The sequence below is a fragment of the Rhipicephalus microplus genome, chromosome X (genome assembly GCF_043290135.1).
Source record: "Rhipicephalus microplus isolate Deutch F79 chromosome X, USDA_Rmic, whole genome shotgun sequence".
In the NCBI taxonomy this organism is placed as follows: domain Eukaryota; kingdom Metazoa; phylum Arthropoda; class Arachnida; order Ixodida; family Ixodidae; genus Rhipicephalus; species Rhipicephalus microplus.
In genome coordinates, this window is record NC_134710.1 from 415,664,137 (window position 1) to 415,682,066 (window position 17,930).

The window sequence follows — 17,930 nt, forward strand, 5'->3', positions numbered from 1 at the left end:
CTTCTTTCCACATTCTACGCCTAACGCCGATTTCCATGGTACTTGTGGCCTGCGAAATTTTTATTAAGAGTGTCACCCTTACTGCAAGACATACGATAGTGTTTACGAGAAATCTGGCAACGTATGTGGCTAATTAGTTACCGAGTCTAAAACCAACAAAGCAGTGCTGCTTAGTAGAGGCATAAGTGTCAAGGTTGACATACTGCTGGTTGTAGTTAACAGATGCCGTGAAGTTGTAAAATGCGCTCTAAACAACCAAACGCATGCGTTGGCAACTGTTTATCAATTGTTTTTAATTTTTCCGACCATTCAAATACTTTAGGTAGCGGAAGAACTGCCCCTGTGTGTACTACTAGTGTGGTTTTAATGCACGAGGTGAGTCACCAACTTTTATTCCTTAACCTCGCTAGCATGGTTACTGTAGTTTTGCAGTTCCTATGCATCTGATCACATAAGCTATATGTTTCTAACAATCGTTCATAGCTCGATGAAGCTATCAAGCTATGGATTTTCTACGTTCAGGGCCTGGATTCACGAAACTCACTTACGAAAACATTTTTGCGCAAGAGAAATTTTGTTGCGTAAGTCGATTCACGAAACGAAAAAACGTCGTAAGAGGCCATAGTTATCACATCGGCCACTGCAAATAAAGCGCGCTGTGACTGCCCGAGAACATGTCAGCGATGGTGATGCAGTTGCTTTATTTGCTTACGTCACTGAAAAGTGCTCGTAAGTGGATTCACGAAGCGAAATTGTGCGTAAAAACAGCATGGCTGAGAGAAAATCCCAAGAGTGGTCCGGACCACTCTTAGGAACAATGTGGCTACTTAGAACCTGCTGCCGCAGCGGTATACTTTGGTGCCCTGGCTGGTTTTGAGTTAATTCACGCCCATTAAGGGCTGCCTGATGACTGCTGGTGCGTTTTTATTTCTTTCGGTGCTTTGAGCTTCGCGTGTTGTTTCCCTTGTACGCAGTGGATGGTGTTGACAACCACCACCGTCCAATAAGTTCGAAGTCGCAGTAATTGAAGAATTCTATTGGGCGTCAATGGCATAAAACTACGCATGTAAAGATTTGTGGTTGGATGAAAACCAATGTGATACGTGAATGGTCGGTGCATTCGAACGCGACATGACATAGAATCAACCTTATTTGCTATGTTGTTGTGTTGCGCCCCATCTCATCCAATTAAAAGTGTGACTCGAGATCCTTGCCTCATTGGTGGAAATTACCACCAAAGAGGTTAATGGGAGCACATTCTTTGCACGCTATTGGAAATAAAAACGAGAGGAAGTTTTCAGTGAGTGGTTCATAAAGTTTGTGTTCTAGTGTACTTTCATTGGCTCTAACTGTCCAATGGTTGCGATCTCTGAAACACAGCTGTCGATACACTTTGGGACGATCTGGAACAAAGCGTACTTTGTAAACCAAAGCCTATTAGGGGTGCGCGTGATTACGCATGGAACTACAAACAAATCATGCATCTTCATCCTCACTGTTCATACACCGATATGGACCATGATAATATGGCAAGCAATCGGAATAAAATGACCCTAGTAACTTTGTATGACACCGAAAATATGCAAACCCTCACGATTCTGGAGCAAACCTTGGCTGAATTCATCCCTGCATCAATTACCAGCCATTTAACTTGGCGCACCAACATCATTCAAAGGTAGAGCGAGCCACTGACATGTATTTTGTGCGACGCAGCGGCCACTTGACCTGAGAATAATAGCGTTGCGAAGGCGAATCCCCTGTCGCATGCTCTGATCGAAGCAGACGACAAACGCGAGCAGACGACGGCTTGGCCGACAGGCACAGCTTGTGATTGGTTGGGAAGCAATACCCTCTACATCAGCTCACTCCGTGACGTTGCCAAAACACCTCTTTCATCTGCCACGCCTGTCCTGTTCGTCAAATCACCCCCCTCGCACATAAGAGAAATTTTTTTCACGCCGTGAAAATAGTGCAAGTACTTTCTAAGAGCTCTCTTACGTGCGGTGCAGTTGTCGAAAACAACATGGCGTCGTAAACAGCATATCGGTCGGTGCGACTTTCAGCAAATGCTTCTCGCACAAGTTACTTCGGCGTTTGACCGGATGTGTTGTGATTACAGTAGCTCTTTCAGTGCGTGTGAGCAGTGCGGAAAGCTGTGGCAGTGCAATGGTGTACGGTGAAGCGCAGCGAAGCCTGTGCGTCGGTGTGGTTATCAAGCGGGGATCGGCGTCGATGTATCGACGGCAACTAGCACTCGAGAAGCCTGCAATGTGTGTTTGTGTGCCGGTAACAGTTCGTTCGCTTGACTTTCCAGTCTCTCAGTTGGGTGCTGTGCGACATTTTGGATTGACAGCGTTTTGACACGTTACTTGAGTGACCCCAAGTACGTACGGAAACGTATGAACTACGCGCTCGGTTCTTGCTTCGCCACTAGTTAGCCCGTACGCTTCTATTTACTTGAGAGCAATGTACTATTCGGGAGTGAAACGATGTTCGTTGTGAACAGTGGTGCTGTGTTGACGTTCCAAAACTTGTGAACAAGCTGTGCTCGTGTGACCGAAAATTGAAAGACAGCGTTGATAACTGTTTTGCCCGGCGAAGTTGTGGTGGGGCAGCTTGGCGCTTTTGTTTATTAAGTCGTCACTTCTCCTTTTTGTGATAACCATAGTCCTAGCGCTGTGATGTGATCAACCAAAACTGCGAGATGCTACATTCTGTTGTGGATCGTGTTACTTTGGATGCGCGCCTAGACTGTCCTTCGGTAACAACTTGAGAGTTCTATGTGGCAGCGAGAGCCCGTGAACGTCAAGCTTCCCTTCGGCCCCCAGAAAAAGCAAAGATTTCACCGGTGCCTTGCTTTGGATGAAGTTGTAGGCCAATATCGCCTAACAACAGGTTTTCGAGTTCGTCTGGCCATCGTTTTTCACGGCACTAGAGCCTTGACAACAGCCGGTCATGGCCAGTTCTTACACTTTATAAATGGACGTGCACGCCTGGCCAGCCCTTCATTGCTGTCATTGGCAGCTTCCAGTCTGCAGATGCCCTTTGCCTGTTGGCCGTACTTGGTTCCTCATGACATCGACGGCTACTAAGTGCTGCCATCGGTGAGTTCACCTTGCAGAACTAAATTTCACCAGTACTATAATTCACGCAGTTCTATAACGTGTGCAAGTTTTTAAGCCCACCAGATGTAATGTTTCTCTAAGGTAAGTTGAAGCATGAAAAATATACTACTACTGTTATATACATACATATATTATGGAGCAAATACATAAAAAGTTTTTTGTGATTTGATACAAGTGAGCTCTTGTTTGATTATGAGGTTGGGCCTGTCGATTGACCACGTTTGATAGTTGGAAAGTTAATGCGAATTTATTTTTCAGAAGCCAGGTTGCACTTAAAAGTTTATGTTATTTTGGAAAATTAGTTCTATAGACGATTACCACTGTGCTAGTACTATACTTCAGTAGGACATATATATTGCGGTACGTAAATTTTACATGAGGCTTCAGTTTATTTCAAAGTGATTATAGCATATTTTGGTCACATTAACGAAGTGATAGCTTCCTCAAATAAGTATTAGAAGTGAGTGCTTTAATGATTGTTTTTAAATATCTTGTTTTTGGCTCTTCACAGATCGCAGAGATTGGTTTGTTAAGGTCCTGTGATTCATCGGTTGAACATTCTGGCACATCAATCCTCATCATTACTTGGAGCACCTATACAAAAATAGGAAGGACGCGTTCTCCCTAACTATGCAAGCCTATGTCACTGCTGGGACTGTTATCATTCAGCGGATGGGGCGTGGAAGCATGCATGGCAGCCTCATCTGGAAGAACTGCGATCTGCTTGGGAGCTTCGAGCGCACAAAACTGCCTAACGGCTGGCTGCAAGGTTAGTTTTTCTTTAATACATACGATTACGTGAACACCACTTACTGTGCACAAATTGAAAACCCAAGCATGGTTGCTTTCAGTGGATACCTGTAATATTCTTACACATAATTTTTATTCAACATTTATTGAACTAAATTGCAAGATAATTGAGAATGTTGAAAGCTGAAAGCATGTAGCTTATGAATGAAACTCCAATAATCTGAGGCTCATAAGCTTGTGCTTTGAAACGAGCACAAATACTTTGATTCCTTATTGAGCTCTCCAGCTTGTAACTCCCTCTGTGGATCAAGTGCTCTGGAAGGAAATAGCAAGTGGGTGAAAATTGCCTGGCTGTTCACAACTTGTAAGGAGAAAGACCTATTGAAGAAGCTTCAGATGACATAGGGCCAGTAACTGCATCTTTTACCTAATGTAGCTTTTTCTCTCTCAGTGCTGTTGCTTATGTTTCAGCCGAACATGTTCACCACGATTGCATAGTGATATATATTTTTCTACAAATTGTACCTGACCTAAGTATGCATTGTTGATCTCTAAAGGTGACGTTCAGTGTGTTTCAAAGTTATGGCTTCTCATTTCTCTGTCTGTGGCTAGCCTATTTCAGCAGCAGAGTGATGCAGCTAGCACACATGCAATCCAAGTCATGGAGCACTCCTTTGGTGTTCTGTGCAGGACGCAGCATATCCATCCGGCAAGACACTGGTATCAACAATAATGGTGAGTGTTGGTGGCACCTGTAGGAGCCCGTTGTGTTTGTTGCGTATGATTATTTCCCCTGATGAAGTGCATTTTTGAAAGGTTTTCTTCATTTAAAATAATAGATGTCAGCAACAAGCACACTCATAATCCACAAGTTATTTGTGTCTTCTAGACTGCCCGTTTGCTCCTATACGCAGTACGGTGAGCTGGCTATGTTAGACAGCCTTAAAGTTAGGAACATTGGCTGTTGCGTTGCAATGCAGTCTAACTTGTATTTCTTAGTGAACTTATTTGTGGTCTGCTTCTCGCACCTAGTGTAAAGTCAAAATAGAAGAAACTTTATTGGCTTTTTATGTCTGGCAGAAGTTTCATGCCTTCATCTATAACATTGTAGTTTTGCTCTTGTATCATATTAAATATATTTTCAGTCTTCACTGTTTGTGTGTGTGTGTGTGTGTTGAGGCTTGTCATTGGCTTCTTAAAATACAATATCTGTAAATATGAGCACATAATTGACAACTATACACTCTTGCATGTAGCATGGTTGTAACAATGATCTGTATTTTTCTAAGTTCCAGCAGTAACAAGGGGTTTGGTGCTCCACGGTCATGTACAGTGTATCAAGAACAGAGCACAGAAGACCAACAAGTATAAAGGGACTGCCAGTGACTGTTCTCCTGCTCAAAGTTTAGAACAGCAGAAAGAGCACATTGTGATGTCATGAGCAGCTACTGCTTAACTTCTTAGCAGTGCATTATTCAGCAGTTCATTTGCTTGCATTCAAAATTATTTAAATTTTGCATGGAAGATACCAAACTATGACACTAATTTAAAGGCTGCTGTAGTGTTAGTGGGAAATATTTTTGAGCTGAAGTTTTTAACATGTGTGTTAAGTGCCTGCGTGCCTCTACATTTACATGCCAGAAATCACAGCATCCATGGTTGCCAATGGTAACTGTGTCTGCATTCTTTGTAGTACAAGAAGTAAAGCCATGGACGCAGTAATTATGTACTTAGTCGATGTAATCCTTCAGTGTACACTCATTTGTATAGCACCAATGATGCCATGAGTGTATAAGCTCTGGGAAGTGAATCTATGTGGATTATTTTATTTGGAAGGAAGTAGACCATCACTACTCCTAGTATATCTTAACAGAAGATTTTAGTGCTTGGGTATTATCCCACTGCCTATCCGTCCTTCAACAGTCTACTTATCTACTGTGTAAGTGTAACTTTTAAATGTATACTTTGCTCGGATAGGTTTGTTCATAATGTAATGCAAGTGACTTATCATCTATGCAGCTCTACTCAGACTAGAAATAAAAGTACTTATTTTTATATGTAGCTATACCATGCATTCACTTGTGTTTTTCTAGGTGCCTGTACAATTGTTTAGCCCTACAAAAGTGCTGGTATACTCTAATATTGAATCTGGCATCTTAAAATAGTTTGTTAGTAGAAATAAGAATGTGTTTACAATCAATATTACTATCCTCAGATGAACTGTGAAAACTCTGTGGAAATTTATTTACATTTTTTGAACTTTGTGAAGGCAAATGTTGTTATGTTCTTTTATTGTGGTCCCTGTTTCATGTAAATTACACATAATTACTTTGCAGTGGCATAGTATTAGTTGTTATTTTACACATATGTGCTGAGCAACATCGCAGTTGAGGCCAGCAGCAAGACATACATGCAGTGCACTGGAGCATCACCTCACATAGTGTACAGTCTTTGCCCACCAGTAAACTCAATATTTTTCAAGCAGACTAATAGACAGCTGTATGGGAACTGTGTTGATGTGCAAACTTTGAAGTCTTCTTGAGGAGTGTTTTTCATCATTTTTGTCCAAGTGAAGTAGCTACCCAAGGCCACAACTGGTGGGAATATGGTGGTTTCCTCTCTCCAAAAGCACTCTTACCAGCTGCCTCAATGTTAGCATGGGGTGAATTCACGAACTGGAAAAATAACTGGTCTTTGTTTTCTTGGCCGAAAGAGTCGCTTCCACCGTTGAGCCACCACGACGCGCCATAATAGAAACTTTTAGCTAAATAAAGTTGATTCTACTTTTGAGAAGTGTTTTGGGGAAACGAAATGGCACCTATAGCTGTCAATATAAACACTGTTTGCACCAAGGAGCTTAGTAGCTTATAATTGTATTATTCATGTTTTGTCTAGAATTTACTCGTGCTGTGCCAACTTTCAGCCCAAGTGTCCTAACATGCTTTGTTAGTGGGTTGTGAATGAGCCAAGCTATGTAAATAAACAGAGTGATATTGCAGACATGTACAAAATATTGATGCACAGCCCTTTTCTTTAGCATGACATTGTCAAGGGCTTTATTCTTGTGTTTTTATAAAAACTGCTTGTCACTGGGCAGCAGCAGAAAACTATGCATCAAGCTTTTGCGAGATAATTCGAGAAACACCATGTTCAGACATAACAGTGCCGGTGGATATCTCTCGTAAGTTACTTTCTGTAGTATATTCAAAATGAGTGTATTAGAATTGTTGTTTTATAGCCATTCATTTTAATATTTACACCTGAGTGTATGTATGTATGTATGGGTGTACATATGTATATGTGTGTGTGCATATATGTATGTATGTATGTATGTATGTATGTATGTATGTATGTATGTATGTATGTATGTATGTATGTATGTATGTATGTATGTATGTATGTATGTATGTATGTATCTTTTAAATGAGAATCCGTTTGTCATTGGTGAGTAAGTTTGGTAATGATTTGGCTGAATTTAATTCTAGTTATTTCTCTTTTGAGCCATTATACATTTCAATTTGTTTTGTACTGCATAAAAATAAATGTAACCTTACACAGAATATGTGTGTTCGAAGAAGTTTCATTTACCAACCTACAGTCATTGGCAAGAAATTGGGTAAAATGGAACGAACCTGCGAAGATTAGTTTCGAGCATAGCTACTCTACATGGCATATCTCGTACACATTGCGTTGGTTGAATATGTCGATTTCAACATTTCAATTTTAATCAGAATAAGCAAGCTATCACCCGTGGTTGTATATGTGTGTGATATTTATGCATACTGTGATACCGGTTCGCAATTACAATTAAGGTCACAAACCTAGTCAAGCTGAATACACGATTTTTGTCCATGCACCTTCCATCTGCATTGGAACTGTTGTTAATAAAAAATAAACTTCAGTTTAGAAATTTATTCTAGTAGCCAAAAGCAGGGTATCTCTTTATCACACAAATCAAATTGCCATTGTTTTGTTCCATTCTGGACAATACGGGACCCTCTCAGCAGAACTCGATTAACTGCTATAGTTCATTTTAACCATTGACAGCGACATTACACTGAAGTGTGCAGCATGACAAATAGCGGGAGAGAAGACACAAACTAATCACTCTGTTTGCATCAGCTCTAACTGTCCGTGCTCTTTGGTCTTGCTGCATGTGATGATGCCGACCAAATTAGCACGAAAGCGTGTCCCTACAAAGGCAGTCAACTTGGCTGCAAGCAGTTAGCTCACTGCATGTGTAGATTTTCTTCAAAACACCGTGAAGACTGATTGCTGGTCGAATATTCAAACACGTGAAAAGTAATATACCAGGTATGATATTGGTATTTCAGCACTGGACACTTTTGCGATAAGAGAGGATGGAGGAGAAAATTAGGAACCCTGAATTGTTTAATTTTTGAAGGAGCACAGTACAGCACTTTTGGGTCAAAAGGGAAGTGAAAAAAGCAAGTGCGAAAGCCTACTTCTCAAAAACCTAGTACCCGCCACCAGGCATAATGTCAGGCCGGGCAACCTCTTGAAAAAAAAAAAAAGTCCTCAGTGATTTTGCGAATCGAACCAAGTACCTCCTAGATTGTAGTTGAGTGCTGTAACCTCTCGTCCACTGCAGCAGTGCTTGTGTTCGCCTTATTGCTGATATATCGTCATTCCTTCGAATGAAGCCAAATGCAAAAACGTCCCGTGAAACTTTGTCAAAAATAGAAAAAATAGTTAGAATGCGTTTTCCCAAGGTTACTAGAAGATAGAAACCGCCACGTGTGATTGTATAGCCGTGCGCTATTTATTCTTGTACATTACTGTCCTGACGTTGGGATAGCCGGCTCAAACGTACGCTACCTTCTCATAGTTTTCCAAATATAGATAAGAAAATAAAAATATATATCGGCTTGGGACAACGCTAATCAACTATTATGAGTTCACTGTCACTAGTGTCACTTTCACTAGATGAATGCTCAGTTTGCTTTCATTATCGTTATTTAGAAATGTTTTGGCTCATTAACTCAACTCTCCTAATTAGCATTGATTCTCACATCTAAAGACAGTCACACTTCATCTCGCTTTCTGAGTGGCTGTCACTCCCATATAACGCGTACTCCACTTTTTTATGCTCTCCGAGCATCTGACGCTTCTTTTCGGAGACTTTCCCTGACGTCTGCTGGGCCAGAAAGTTGTCTTTATTATTTATCAATTTCAAGCTTTCGCGTAGCCGAAACGAGAGTCTCTCTCTCTTTTCATTCTTTTCGCACGTGTGATAACGTCTCTCGACCTCAAGACTCGTATACACGTCCCTTCCTTTGCGCACTCAAACAACGCTGGGCGAAACATTTGCACCGTGTTTTGTGAAAAGCATTAGCACTGAGACACCTCCCGACGAGTCTCCCTCATTTTACGTAGACATATACCTAAGCGTAAGCGTATGCACGTTCTTGCATTCCGGCTTTATAAAAATGCTGCGGTGCATGGAACCAGCGAAATTGCGCTCACAATTTCATTTGATTACTGCTGTTATCTATTTCCACACAATTCGTCTGCAGGCACCAAAGTCGCTCATGTGTCTTGTAATAAGAATATTGTAACAAAGGCTACCTTTGACTATAGGTACAAAACACCCTTACGTTCACCACTATACCGTGCTAGATTGCACCGAATTAGTCAAGTAGCAGCGCAGCTTCAATGAAATGTAAGGTAACTGGTCGCGTTAAATAGAGGAAGACATTCGAGGCACATTTTCAAACATTGCATGCATCGATTTATGTGTGGTTTCATTTATGTGGTACACCTGGAGTGTTGTTTACTTGTACTTGGCGAGATAGTGCATGGATTGCTCGATGACTTAAGGCCATCGAGCAATTTCGTTTTTAGCTACAGTCGTTGATGAAAGGCGAGTGCTTGGCTTTGCACAGCCCGCCAAAACGCCTATTACAACGTACGCGGCATCCCGTAAGCGCTGTAGCAGACGCTCGCGGAACTGAAACTTAGATGCAGCAAATCATTGGCTGTCATCGTATACTCTCGATGCTAGACGCTTTGCGTGCTACCTTGATATTATTGGCACACACTTCTTTCTTTCCTTGTCGTTTCATCAACTATCGTGTGTCCTCCTTGCCCTCTTAAGTGCCGAATAAGTTAAATTCATACCCGCGCTATAGTAATCCCTCCAGATAAGAGAACTTTTGGCTAAGAAAATGCGTAGCCAAAGAGAAAGCTTTGTGAATTCGGCCCCAGATATTTTAGGAGTGATATCAACCTGCTATGTGATTTCCGGTGTTAGAATGGGCTAAGTTATTTAACTCCGAGGAATTCGATAATGTAAGAGTTACGGCAAGTTGCTATTTCCCAGAATAGAATAGGAATTGAATGGAGGTGCGCATTTCGCAACACTGGTTGGAATACCGCCCTTCGAGCACCACATCCTAGGTAATTGTGTAGGGCTGCCTCCTTTGACTCATAGTAGGGGGATGATAAGGGGGAAGGAAAGGATTAATCTGGCATGCCCGCACCATGTTTGAGTTTGCGGATACATTCCTGCTGTGACTGCACCGCCCCCCATCGACTATTCGGTCAGAATGCTTTTTAATGCAAAACACAAGTGTTCGTCTGTAGGCGCCATAGGGTTCAATCACCGTCCTCACTGAGGCCTTATTATGGATGAATGGATGAAAAAAACATATATTTTCCTCTATGTTGCGCAAGCGTCTTAGACCGAAGCGGGCCGCTCCCATGTTGGGACCGAAAATTTTTGCCTTTTGAGTCACTTTCCACGCCCGTTGTTCTTTCCAACAATGTCCCTTTATAGTACCATTGCGTTACTGCGTCCCATTGTTCTTCAGTATTAGTCTTGTCACTGCGTGACGCAAAGCAACTCCAAAGCATATGAGTGAGATCTTTGGGGTCGTAGCATTTATCGCATTTTGTGAAAACAAAGAACTCCTGATAAATCCTGGTATTAAACGTTAGGCACCGGAAAAACCTGATGTTGTTCGCAGTAGTGAAACATAATTTCTCTGAAACGCAGAAGCGTTTTGAAGTCTCTGAGCCAGAAAAGCATGGTTGAGGTGCTTTGTAGTGGCTCGGGTGGCCTCATCCGGGGTCGCATTAACTCTAATGCCCTGGTGGATCAATAAAACTTACAGATGGGGCACATTAAGAAAATCAATTTCTTATCCCATAAAGACCAGATTGGAGTTTTACGCATACAGTGCCCAACTTTGCATTTCTTGAAGCGAGGAGATCTACCTTGACGTAAGGGGTTACAGCTCTGAAAGTTTTCTTGGCGGAGAAGTGGATAGAATTTTGATTAAAATATCAAAATTACTTATATAAATTTACACTTTTTATGACAGTGGAAATATAGGCTCACTTCAGGCTCAAAGGTGTCGATATTTCACGAAAGTATGTTTGTAGTAAATGCGATTGACAGGAAACGTGGACGTCAAATTTTTTGTACTATGAGTGATGCGGATCTACTACTGTTGCAATTAGACTTTAATAATTAATTTTCCGATTTGGGTGAAAGCATCGCGTAAATAGGAAACATTGCAGTGCAGCCATGTAGTGTGTGAGCCTCCATTTATGCTGGCGGCGTTTGGTGAGTCTCTGTTTACGGTGTCGGTACGGCACTGCGCCTTAAGACGATATGATATCTACCGTGAAATCTTGGCGCTGCAGCCTGCCGGTGTGTTCTCCCTGTCGGGCCAAAGTTTATCTCCCCCACGTTGTCTTATAAAAGCTGGCTAGCGGAAGGTAGCACCGAGGTGCGAAAAGCCAGAGAGAACTTTTAACTCAAGTAATCTAAAACGGCATGGGATTTTTCCCCGAATGCTGAAAACCACGACTCGTAAAAGGCGTTCTAAAAATAATTAAAAGATTCTGCACTTCGTCTGCCGCGGCGGTATAGTGGTTGCGATGGTCGGCAGCTGACCCGAAGGCCACGTGTTCGATGGCGGTCGTGGTAGTCGCGTTGTGATGGACGGGTAGTGGTTGAGGCCGGTGTAGTGTGCAATATCAGTGCACCATAAAAATGACCACATGGTAAAATTTTCTGGGCCCCTCTACCATGGCGTCCTTCATAATATTATCGTAATTTTCGGACGTAAAATCCCGGAAATCATTTTTAAAAATTTGTTATTCTCCTATTTGGTTAGTACAAATTTTTTTGTGTAGAACAATTGTAGAATTTTCAGTACATGAAAAATATGGTCTATATTGGGGATTTTTTTATAGAGAGATAACACTTAGTGAATTATGACAGTTCGTATAGGCTGATTGTCAGAGTTTTCTTTCTGTAGACAAAGAGTAATTTGATAGGTGTACAGCGCGAAATAATTTTTATAGCTGGTGAAAAAGAAAGCTTTGGGTTTGTGTACATGTTTGGTTGTAAATTTAGCATTGAAGTGGTCCTAGTAACAAACTATGGTAAATAACGCATTTAGTATTATTTTCAGGGGTTACTGTATGAGAAAGTCTTGAAAGTGCTTTTTATTTCAGAAATAAAAACTTTTTTGATGTGGTTGCTGAACTCTGTGCTTGCCCGTGTTTATACTTTGAAGCAATGCGCCCTAGTAGTGAGTACTAGCTGAACAGGCATGAGGAACATTTAGACAACATAGCAATTTTGTCAGCGCTTACTTTAATAGTTTTCTATCTAGTACTAGCCTACATGATTAAACTAGATATCTAAACTGTACTAGGGTGCATTTAATCACATGCGGCTATCTTCTGACATTTCAAATAGCGTGCTTATGCAGCACTGGTAGGGGACACCGATTCATGCAAAAACTTATTACCTGTGCGATAAGATTTGTAAGTGGCAAGAACACCACATTTAAGAAAAGGATCTATTCAAATAAAAAAAGAAGATAAGCTTTTGTTATGAACTAATACAGCTGTATTAAAGTAACAATGCCTGCTTTTAAAGTGACAATGCTGTGCTACCTGCCGTTGAGTATTTTGCAGCAATGATTAGACGCGCGGATGAATAAAGGGAATACGAAGACACTGCTAACTACTGGCGTTTATAAATCCTCTAGTGATTATATTGCTGGTGTTATTTCCAGGTAAAGACTGCTAGTAAAAGATAAGAAAAGTAAAAAAAACATTTAAACTGTAGTGGGGAACTGAAATATAACTGGCTAGTAGTTGACTCAGGTGAATAGTGTCCAGAAGTTTTTGAAGCCTGTATACATTTACTTTTATGTTTTGTTGCATATATTTGATTGAACACACTCGTTATGAACATACTGTTGTCTTAATTTCTGTTAGTGTAATACCTGGGGTTTGATTATATTGACAGTGCAGCAGAGGGCACAGAATAACAATAAGTGTGATTTTTAAACAATCTTATGGACTAAATCAAAACAGAATACAGTGACTCTCATAATTTGTGGAGACCAATTTTATGGGAAAGATTTAATGGCAAGCTGTCTTGACTGCAGTTTTTCACTCCTTGCAACTATTTCTACTAAGTTGATTTGCATATCTGTGTAAACTTAGAAGCTGTCAGCATATCAAGGGCTTACCAAATATGTCAATCGCACTAATGCTTAAGGAGTTGCTGATGATACAATTTTATGCCTGCACTCACAACTGTGCTTTTAGGAGCCCAGACTTCAGGTTTATTAAAATCAGGTGCATGCCATGGTGCCTTGATGCGCATATCGTAATTTCTCCCAGGTTAAACAGTGCTTCATTGTAGCTTGTTGAGTCATATATGAGTACTTATTTGTTGTTTATTGCATTTTTTAGAGAAGGATAGCCAACATTGCAAACACACTCAACATTGCTTGAATAAGATGCCTGATTATTCTTTTCTGGAGCATTTACCACCACTAGTGTGGTGAAGTACACCATCTAGAATTCCAAGGATTAAATGCTGCCACAACTGATATATATACTGTATCTTTTCGTTGAAATTTTGCCCTCGTTGTGAAGCTGATACTATTGACAACAGATGTAATATTGTACTGTCTCCTTAATGCTTACTCAGAGATTTCCAAAGTGCGTTCTTGCTGTTCCTGAGTTCACATAGGCAGTGAATCACATGGGGGTCATACCCACATCCCGCAGACAGTAGTGTGCAGGTATGCACACATGTGACTGATAAAAAAGTTTGACATCGTGTTACACAAGCATGGTATGTTATCCATGTAATGCGGTCATGACACAGCAGTTAAAATATCACAGTCACTAAATATTCTTTTCCAGGTGCTACTTTTATATTTTTGGGGCCAGCTGTCACCTCTTATGCCAGCGCCACCATGACCGTTTATTCCACAAGCACTTTGGTGACCTGACGTGGCAGGAATTTGTGTCACCACCTCACCAGCAAATTATCAAGCACCATCATTTTCGCTGTATTCTCCACTGCCAATTCTGGACGGCTCAACGTTTAGTCCAGCAGCATGGAACAGCGACAGGTGATTAAGCACACCCATATCTTCGTTGCGTGAGGCTATAGCACTAAAGTCAAGTTTTCATACTTATTCCTAATGTTCTTCCACGTTGGTGAGTAAAAAACAAAGCTATACCATGTAGATGATGTTTACTTTGTTGTCATTATCCAGTTTGAAATTTGCTTTGTACATCGCACATTCAAAACATAGCCTTCGAAAGGTGACCTTCAAGACCCGCAGTTGTAGTTTTGGCGTTGTATTTTACACTGGCAACCTCAAGCCATAGTGAGTGCAAGCATTTCGTGCTGGCAACCTAGCAAGGGCATTGTAAACATCGCTTGCACATTGTTACTGTGTTTGACAGCATACCAAATTAGTCAGCTAGAGCACGAAAAGTGAAAACAGCACCCACAAGGGCATCAAAATTTTCCTTCGTAATTTTACATTACTTCGGTGGGATGAGTAGCGGTGCCATGAAGGAGTTCATATAAAAAGTCAGCAACTATACTTTGATTTTGAGACCACATGCTTAGGCCACTTTTCAACTAGGGAGATCAGATCCATCATTGAGAACTTGTATACCAATTCAGAAGTTTTTTCTTTGATCAGAAGCAGCTTTCCTGTTGCAAGGCAAGGCCTTCAGCTGGAAGTTTTTATCATCAGTTTCAAATATGAGTGTGGCTTTCTTAAGTCTTTTTATGTGACACTAGACTTGCTTGCCTTTTAGAGTGCATACATTTGTTTCTTGGCATGGGCTCTGAGGTGGATCTATTGTTTCCATATTTTTCTACAGCTCCTGATAGGGTTTCTCTCTACATATTTTACCAACACCGCAAAACATTCCTCTGAATGTGCTCACTCGGGTTAAAGACTTTCTCTTGTGCAAACCTCCGTTTACTAAACTTCTTTTTTTCGTAGAAATTTGCAAACCTCCGTTTACATCTGTTATTATTGACAAACTTTCTTCTGCTCATGTGACATCTGCTGTATTCCAAGCAGGCGTGCTCCGTGGAGGCCTGTAGCCAGAGGGGTTCCCCAGGAGTTTGTCCCCCTTCCCCCGAATCAGCATGTTGTGGGTTGTCCTACCGAGCATAAGTAATGAAGAAAGTCATTCTCATGGCCATTGACATGTGTCTCCCCTTCTGAAAAACATTCCTGTCTACGGAGCTATCTCTTTATGAGCTCGTCATTTCTTCTTGCTCATTCTTCATCTTTGTTTTTACCTCACATTGCCTGCATTGTATGAAATATAGGGTGTTTCAAGAAATGTGTCCAATATTCTTTAAAAGTTAGAGAAAGGGGGTACTTGCGTGCTAGTTGCGGCATTGTCTTTGTTGCGACAAAAGGAATCGTCAGATAGGCACAAAATATAAGTGTGGTAGTAAATATAGCAATTAAGACAATTAACATTTTACCAGTGGTAGCAGCTGGTCGATTCAAATGAGTGAATTCAAGTCCTTTCTACGAAAAGTATATAACCACTTTGAAATTTTGGAAAAGTATCCACTGTTAAGCTAGACTTGATATTTTTATATTTATTCATTTTTGATTTATTTATTTATTTATTTTTGTCGTTGTTGTTGACTTCACATTGCTGACTGTTTGCCACTGATGTCGTGCTAAAAGGTGGCTGTGGGCGTTGTTCAAGCTGCCTCTTTCGGAGAGCAGCTTTTGCCTGCAGCTGCCCTTCATTAAACTAATGATGAAAAATAAAATATTACATGGAGTATGAGCGAAGTTGCCTTCCCCTCACACACCACCACCACGCGAAAAATATATTTTGGCTACGCTACTGGTCTCCACGTTCTAGCGACATTCGTTGTAGCGCACCTCTGTTGGCAATGAAATGCAGATGATAGCCCCATTCCGATTTCAATTGATCCACATCAAGCTTGCTGTGTGTACCTCAGGGCTCTGGAAGTCTGTTTATTGCCTTTGCAAGTGCTTCATGTCGCTTGTGTCAAGTAAGGGTAAGCCGGTGTAAATACGTAATTAAAAAAAACACTCTTCGAGTTTAAAAAAATGATACCCTTCAGCAACTTCACCTATATTGATGTAGGTTATAGAGCTTCAAAATGAAATGTTGTGCATAAATTGTGTCCGAACACCACGGCAATAATTTTGATGCTGAATAAATAGCTTTTCCCCAAAAAAGGGAAATTAACAATTTTTAGACTGTCTGCTAAACTTCAGTGCATCAATTATTTTTAATTTGTAGCATGTCAGAAAAGTCACCAGCACATATTTCATTCCTGTTCTTAGAATTTGCCATGTTACAAGAAAAAAATTCTAAACCTGGCAACAATACTCAATAGCACTCGGGGGAAAGCTCTTGAAGAATTGATATACATAAGTCATTATTTTTAGTTAGATCACTTCAATACCTTGCTGGAAATGTGGAAATGCCGTTTACTGAGTGCATTTCACAACTACTTTTGAAAATAATTGTTGTTTGACAACTTTTAGCTCAGTCGGCGCCATAGTACAGACTCTCACAACTAGGCAGCAATATTTTTGGCAATGGAATGAAATGACCAGCATGAGTTTCGAACTTCCAGAAACGTGAAAATTTTTTACGCCAACATCATGATGGTCAAAAAAAAACGCTAGGTTATTTTGCATGGCAAAACTCTAATTGTACTGTTTAATACATTTAATTACTCATTTGCTCCTTTTCCCTCAAATAAAAATATTAGGCAATAATTTTGGTGTGTATATGAAGTTGTTTTTGATTTTAGTCATTTCATTCTTTTAATGTATTATAATTCATTATGTGTGAAAATTTATTTTTGTGCTGCAAGCCAGTGCCTCTAACAAGTCCTATTAGGGGTCTGCAAATTAATCAATTGATCGTGCGCGCTCTCTTTTTTGCTCTGTACTCGCCTGATATGATTGTGCTGGCAAAATGTTTTTCCTCTTTTTCAGAAAAGAAGTCTGCGCAATACTGTTACAATATGAAAACAACTGAGGTGATTTGGGTATCTGGAATTTATGATATTGCTTTTTCGTATTTTAAATGCCACATACAAAGCCGTCGAAATAACCTAAATTTTATGACAATTTTTGTTCACACAATTTGTGAAATGTCTGTGCTATATTTCGTTTTATGTTCATGGGAAAATTAAATTCAATTTCAGTGAATAGCAAACTTGTCCTTGTTGGTTTATAAACATTCAAACTCACTTCATAAAATTTTAGCATGTGCAGGTGCAGTCAAAAGTTCCCAGGTGACGCAGCCAAAGGATTAGTTGGAATAGTGGCCTGAGAAATTTTTAGTGACCTTTTACTTGCAGAAGAAAGATCTGCTGATTACGTATGCCTCATGTTGATTACAATGGAAACACGTTTGTTATTTACGGACATGCAGCAATGTTATTGTGAATAATGTGTGAGAAATGACCCTACGGAGCAGATGTTGTTTAGTAGCAGCCGTCACTATATTTGTTCATTACGAAGATCTCCGTAAAATTGAACGGTCTGTACGTTTTAAGTGTTCTGCGTGATTTCTGGTGTACTATTTTTTTTCACGGAAGTGGTTGGCAGCAAGGTACCTACGCCTTTTTACGTAATGAAGGGAAAATATTCTTTCCAGTGTACGTGGCATCTGCTGTGTCACGCTTATTGAAAGACATACGATAGTGTTTACGAGATATCTGGCACC

The 17,930-nt window shown here is 40.5% G+C and overlaps 1 protein-coding gene and 1 long non-coding RNA gene across 2 annotated transcripts in view; one reads left to right on the top strand and one right to left on the bottom strand.

The window, feature by feature from the left end:
- LOC142776499 (uncharacterized) overlaps positions 1-17,921 on the top strand; it is a 77,598-nt gene extending 59,677 nt beyond the window's left edge. The window contains exons 2-3 of the long non-coding RNA XR_012887581.1: positions 14,082-14,293; positions 17,195-17,921. This is a non-coding gene — a long non-coding RNA (uncharacterized LOC142776499). The remainder of the gene's footprint in view (positions 1-14,081; positions 14,294-17,194) is intronic.
- LOC119161893 (tachykinin-like peptides receptor 86C) overlaps positions 1-17,930 on the bottom strand; it is a 705,859-nt gene that overhangs the window by 239,026 nt on the left and 448,903 nt on the right. The gene's annotated exons all lie outside the window — the stretch shown is intronic.